Raw genomic sequence first — 6,842 nt, forward strand, 5'->3', positions numbered from 1 at the left:
ACACTAATGTTGAGCCAAGAGACCTATAGTTGGCATACAGGTGATCTCTGGTCTCATAAACTGGTTTATATACAGTCTACCGTCTGTTGGTTGCAGTTTCAACCAATCACCCACAACATTAAAACCCCTGGCAGAGTAAGCATGTCATAACAAGGCAATATATTACTGAGAATCCTTGACTCCTGGTTTTTATTCGTTACCTTTACATAGACTACCCACACTGCAAGTATTGCTCAGTAACAGTACTAGGAATATGAAAAAGATTCCAAGGTGATGACTCCCCCCACCCCCACCCCAACTCCTCAGATATGTCCAAGCAAACATCCATGGAACAAGCCCCTCACAGGCACCTTGTAACCCTCAGTTGCTAACGTCCAAGAGCCAGATGCTTTCTCTAAATTCAAGTCTCGATTGTTGCAGTTAATATTTAGTTAATTTTCTTTGTAATGTATCCATTATATTTGCTGTCATTCAATCCTGTGTTTGCAATTAACCTGTGTGGTTCTTAGAGTAACTAAAGGGACTGTCTCGACAACAGTCTTAAATCTAAGTCTTATGATTATGATGAAAAGTTTTCGGATGTCAACTTCACTTCTGTGAACTTGTAATAGTCAGGTCCTCCCATTTTTGTTCTTTCAGCACTGTTGATTGTGTAAAAATAAAAATAGCTTATTATAACTGCAGTACAGTTGTTATTCCATCTTGAGTAGCTCCGATAGCCAGCCCTCAGAATATGATGGAGCTCCAGGTCCAACTTAACAAGCTCATCAGGTCCAGCGGCCACTAAAATGATGAGCAGCTCCAGCAATAAATGTCTTTAACTACCAGAAGTCCTTTCAGTGGGTATTTTTAACCACATCCATCTGTATTCCATCATGGTGAATATATATTCTCTTTGCTACCTCATTAAGGAAAATTTGATAAAGGGATGAGTTCCTAAAGGACATTTCTACTTTTCTTCACTTACAGATCTTATTTTGTGTTGCAGGGGAAATATAAAGTGCATACATTTAGCACGTAGAACGCCCCATTTGAACATTAAAATGTTAGTAAAAGTGCAGCTAAGTAATAAGAAGCTTTTGTGATGGTAACTAATGTTTATGATGCTATTGAGACTGGGACTGTGTCTTTAATTTAGATATTCAAATCAAAAGAGTTTGGCTTTGTTAATCATAACTGTTATGTGTTTGTTTTGGTTTTCCACAGGTCATATAAACACTGAATATCAAACACAGACAGCAGCCATAGACATTGTCTGCGCGTTAACTAACAGAGAAATGCTGAAATGCAGAAGAAATGTTGTTTCATTTCTTCTGCAGTTGCTTATGGTAAGAGCTTTTCATCCCCTTCATTTTTCATATCATAAAAATCTGCTGTTGCTCAAACAAAGAGAGTTGCTCTAACAAAGAGTTGCTCTCATGAACCTGCATTATGTTTGGCTATTTTTATGCTGACTGATTCAATACCATAACGCAGCAATTAGACTTAAAAGCTCCCAAGGTTTGGCTAAGAAAGCAGCCATTGCTTTTGCATTCTGTGAATAGCTCTGGGTACATATTCCTTCAATTCTGCTCGATTTCTTTTCACTTCCTTTGTCATGCTTTCCTTTACTTCTGCTTTTATCCTCTGACACTAAGCAGAAGTCTTCCACATTAATGTATTAAATTGATATGTTTTCCTATGGTGCCATACGGGGCCAGGATAAAAGCAGCATCGTGCGCACAATAAAAAAAAAAAGGGCAATTCGGGCCGTGGTGTGATTGATCATTGGCATTCTGAGAAGCTTTGATAGCCTTCATGTTGTGGTCTACAGTTGCAGGCAACACGTTTTGATCTTTAATGCCTTTAGTGAGATGAAAAGAAACTTTGAATCACTGAAACTAGCTCCTTCTCTTTTTTTTTTTGTAAAGAAGAGGAATCTTACTTATATGTGAATTTTTTCCTGTTCCTCTCTATTCAAAATGTGATCTCACAGAAATCTACATTTTCTCCTTGCGTTCTTACAGTTCGCCACCTGGTTCACTCTCCTCTGGTGACATCCGAGCACAGTGGCACATCACAAACATCTGACATCTGCCGTAAAAAAAAAAAAAACTTCCAAGACTTACTCTCTTATGTTCAGGGGCTGAGGTGGATGATGTTTAATTAATGACGAGAGGCATTTCTGTAAAAGGAAGGGGTTGTCTGTCATGCAGCATCTGGAGGAAAACAAACAGTGAAGGAAAAACCTGCAGCCTTGTCATCGTGATCTCTGGAGCCTCTTTGCTTCTGTATTGCACTCCACTCTCTGCCATCCATCACTGCTCTTAGCACCATGTGTTCATCTGGCTTTGTTTTCCTCTCCTGTGGATTTGGGTGCTGATGATGAAAACATAACTGTCCTCCTTTGCTTTATAAGGAATGCGTGCCGATGCACCGTGAATGTATTTACTGTGTGTGCATATGCATCAGGGAGAGGTGATTGTGTGCCTGTCTAAATGCGAATGCTTAAAGCTACATGTATTTCTCGGCATATGGCCCTGAAGTAAACAAAAGCTAGCAGGCCGTGTGACTTTGTGCAGGTGCTGCTGGGAGCTGAAGTGCCTGAAATCCTCCAGATGTCATTTCACTTATGTTGATATTTGTTCTAAACTTGCTGTGACAGCACCTAGGATGGAGTACTTAAACTTAACACTGGTACGCTGTTTCTCTGAAGGTACACATAAATGTCTTGACAAATCGACAGAGAGACGGGGTGTTGCTGCAGGTTAAAGATGCTTCAAGGAGTGGTGGGCAGCAGACCAGACAAATCACGGCAACCTGTCGTGCAGACTTGCATCTCAAGCAAGCTGGTGAGTCGAGGTCGAGCCCCTGTTGAAAATAACCAGTGTACATACAAGTGCTAAAGAGTTTTTCATCAAACTAGCTGCAAGGCTTTGGAACAAGTTTAGTCAACCTGCCCACCCCCCATTTCCCCAAAAGGCTGGGAGAATGTAATTGATTCTTTTTGCTTGTTTGCTTGTTTGTTGGTTTTGTCTAAAGTTTTCAAGATATAATTTTCGAAAGTTGTGTAACAATGACAACTCAAGCTGATTTACTTTAGGTGAAAATCGGCTCAAGGTCAAGATCACACCAAATGTGAAAATCAGTAAAAACGTTATATTACTTACAATTTTTTTTTATGGATCATCTTTAAACTTCACAATAATATACTAGGCCTTGGGTGACACGAGTACCTAGGTTGACCTTTTTGTTAGTGCCCAAGGTCAAGGTTGACCTTGAAGGAAAATTTTCAAGAAACCATATTGAGTAATGTATCATATGAAAGGGCATGGAGACAAAGAGAGAACTGAGTTTTGTTTTGTTTTTTTAATATATTCCTGGATTCAGGTGTAATTATCCTCCATATTTATTGGACTGGATTAGCCTTCACTTCTCTCTCAGGTCAGGTCTTGCCACAGGGTCATGTGGTTCCTCTACCTAAACCAATCTGTCCTTAAACATGGATACCATGTTCCAAGACTAAGATTTCCGCATTCCTAAATAATCACCAATGACTCCAGACACAACCAACAAACATACTATTTTAAGAACATAACACTATTGTAGTATTATTTCTGCTAAGGTCAGACTTATCATGTATGTGGTCCAAACATGAAGGTTTGGGCCACTTCTTGCACTGTTCCAAATACTAAATTGGGGCTTCGGAGCTTGTCTTTCCCAGAGGTTTTCAAACTTTTTGTGCCCAGTGGACAAAAGACAAGCCAAATTTCACAGCTCATCTCTACTCATGTCGACATTTCTATGTCATCTGAAATAATTTCAGGTCTTTTTAATGTAATGTCAGATGGAGGCACTGTTGAGCATGACACCTTTACTTTGCAATAAGCGCCTTAAGCATATAACTTGCATCCATCACCTTGTTAGACGCAATCTTACTGCTTCTGGTTAGATCCTGTGCTCTAGTTTCACTCGGACGTAATGTTTCACCTCTTTGCAAATCTGTTGTTCATTAGTTGGGAGAAGTTAACCATCTTTTGTTTGACTGTTTTCTTCAGATAGATTTATGTAGTTGTCTTCAAACAAGTGATGGATTTTAACTGCTGTCACATTATATGCTCCTCACTAATAAACTGATTCTCTGATGTGTCAAATCAATTTAGGAAACACTGCTCTTATCCAACTCTAAACCATAAACATCACAACTAGCTATTTTCTGGAATTTTTGGATGTAAAGTTGGTCAGAGTAAGAACTGAATGTCCGGTCTTCTTTTATCTCTTACAGTGTTCAGCCGGTGTGCTGCTTCCTGTTTAACTACAAAGTGTAAGAGTTGTGTCCACAGCAATTCAGCAAGACCCCACAGAATCTTTGTCAGACCATCCATCGATTTATTCTCTTCCCCTTGTCCTTATCAGGGTCACAGGGAGCGTTGGAGGCTATCCCAGGTACTCAAGGGCGAGAGGCAGGGTACACCCTGGACAAGTTCGCAATTCTGACACAAGGCTAACACTGTCGTTACCACACCCCTCACAAATCAGTTAGTGTTGAGGAATGCAAAGCTGCAGACTGGCAGCAAAGTCGCAACAGTGAGGGATATTAGTCATTCAAGCTGACAGGTATATGTTTCTGAATTATGTATATTTACAAAAAAGGATATACCTGCTCAAGCGGTCTGACTTGTTGAATACCCAAGTATTCGATTTTTCATTTAAAGGACTGAACATTGGTAATACTTTTCTGTTTTGTTCTGTTTTGCCATTGTAGACCACGGTGCAGTAACTGATGTGAATACAGTCTGTTTACACATGCAATCACTCACAAACTTTATGTCTTTATATTTTGTGCAGTTACAGTTCTGTGTTGGGTTTTTTTAATCATTGGAAGGTGGTGGTGCACTGTAGCTCATGTATAATTAAACATTTGTAGGAGGATAATGGCTGCACTGTGAGCACTTGCCTCACCTTTTAAAGAATAGGTATTCTTGTCGCAGGCCCGGTCAGCTGGAATTTTCCACATGCAAATGCTTGTCATGTCCACGACTATGAAAAAAGCAAATTGTAAGATCAAAAGATTTTGTCTTTGCTCAGAGCTGTATCACTGTTTAAACTGACACATCTGATGTGGATCTAAAAAAAAATGCCACATGACCCGATCAAAGCAAGGTTTGCCTATTCTGATTAAGTCAGAGCCGCACAAAGACGAACCCGCAGTCCCTTCATCCGCAGGTAACCTACAGCCTTTTGAAACACAAGCTCTGCTCGGGACTTTACCCTAAATCTATTTAGGGCACCAAGCCTCATTAGTGCCATTTTTAATCCAGTTGATATCTACGTAACACTGGAAAGGGTAAAGGCTCCTTGAGGAACAATTTAATTCCAACATAGTGATGAATAGATTCACTTTCATAGAGAGAGAAGTAATACAGAGCAAAAACTGATGTGACAGAATAGATTTGCAGTCCTCTGTAGTCCTGTCTCTGGTGGTTTTCCATCAGTTAGTTTTTTTCTTATGCGTTCAAGTTCTGAGCACCATACATACATAGCTGGAGTGTAGTAGTTCACCGTGACCTCTCGTATCTGCTAGTTTTGAAGGCCCTTCCAAACTAAAGAGGGATTACACCACAAGGTAGTAAGATTCATTCAGCTTTCAAACAGGAATAATGATATTATATTTCTGAATTTGGAACGGGTGCACACTGTGCATTTTGTTAATGTTCTCCAGGTCACAGCAATCCTGTGGCTCCTGTGTAACAATAACATTTGTGTTTTTTGCGTTTTAATTTCCCACTGAGACGTACGCAGCTGAAGTTTTTCAGTAAACTTATTTCTTTTTTATGTGTATTCCTTTGGAAGACAGGGATTGTTCTAATGTACTAATGAGCTGTCATAGACTAAGTAAACAAACTTCTTTCAAATGCCCAAGTGAGCTCAACATTAAGTTGAGGGACAGTTTCTCTGTCAAAAGATGCTATATTTTGTAAGGGGTGAGGTTTGAAATCATTATTAGAAAAAAAGCTCAGTTTTAAGACTGTCAGGCATTTTTTTTTCTACTCTTTGATCTGTATGATGTCAGTGAGGGGGATATCCTTCTTATCGTCATTTCAAGCGCTTAGGTGTGACCACATTAACCCCGCCCACCTCCTCCTATGTGTTTATGAAGTACAACCAAGAAAACTGAAAAAGGAGCAGTGCTAAAACCGCTTGTTTTGGGCAATGGATGAGGGCTCAGTATCAGATAAATAAGGATTATTTTGGACTGTGAATCAAGCAAAGCTGCTCTAGTAGAGTCCAAAATTGGATGTGGTTGGCTGTTGAAAAACTATTGAAAAATTGTTACGCTAACTTCACTAAATCGTATTTTTATGTAATTCGACAGTATTGTTTTTAGGGAATATCATGTCAGTATAGCACATTGGAATTTGAATTCACTAAACTGTTATTTGGTGTCAGTTTCCGTTTACCTTCATGGACTTCACAGATGCAACTGGTGCAGCATCTTCTTATCTGGTTGCAAATTAAATCAGCTCAATGGTCTTAGCAAAGAAAGAATGAAAAAAAAATGATAGTTGCTATAAAACATTCAAAAAAGTAGCTTGTAGCTTTGGTCATTTTTGGTCATTTACTGGCTGACTCCTTTTGGATAATGAAAATAACCTTCATCAGAAATTTGTGATGTTCATGTTTGATTTTTCTCCCTTAGATCTTGTGTAAAGCTGTAAAAAATATCATGTTCTTGCACAGCATTATGGTAACAGTTGCTAAAATTGCAGAATTTCTGCCTTACCCAAATCTGGGAACCCACCAGCTACAGTCTGCAGGCTACGGCCTATATTTTAGTGCTTCTGGTGTAGCCAGCAGATATC

General features: G+C 39.3%; 1 long non-coding RNA gene across 1 annotated transcript; it reads left to right on the forward strand.

The window, feature by feature from the left end:
• Positions 1-877: 877 nt before the first annotated feature.
• Positions 878-4,489, forward strand: LOC120734056. The gene is made up of 3 exons (XR_005695961.1): positions 878-1,328; positions 2,696-2,831; positions 4,265-4,489. It is a non-coding gene; the product is annotated as an uncharacterized LOC120734056 (long non-coding RNA).
• The last annotated feature ends 2,353 nt before the right edge of the window (positions 4,490-6,842 follow it).

The sequence above is a fragment of the Simochromis diagramma genome, unplaced genomic scaffold (genome assembly GCF_900408965.1).
Source record: "Simochromis diagramma unplaced genomic scaffold, fSimDia1.1 OVJJ01000216.1, whole genome shotgun sequence".
In the NCBI taxonomy this organism is placed as follows: Eukaryota; Metazoa; Chordata; class Actinopteri; order Cichliformes; family Cichlidae; genus Simochromis; species Simochromis diagramma.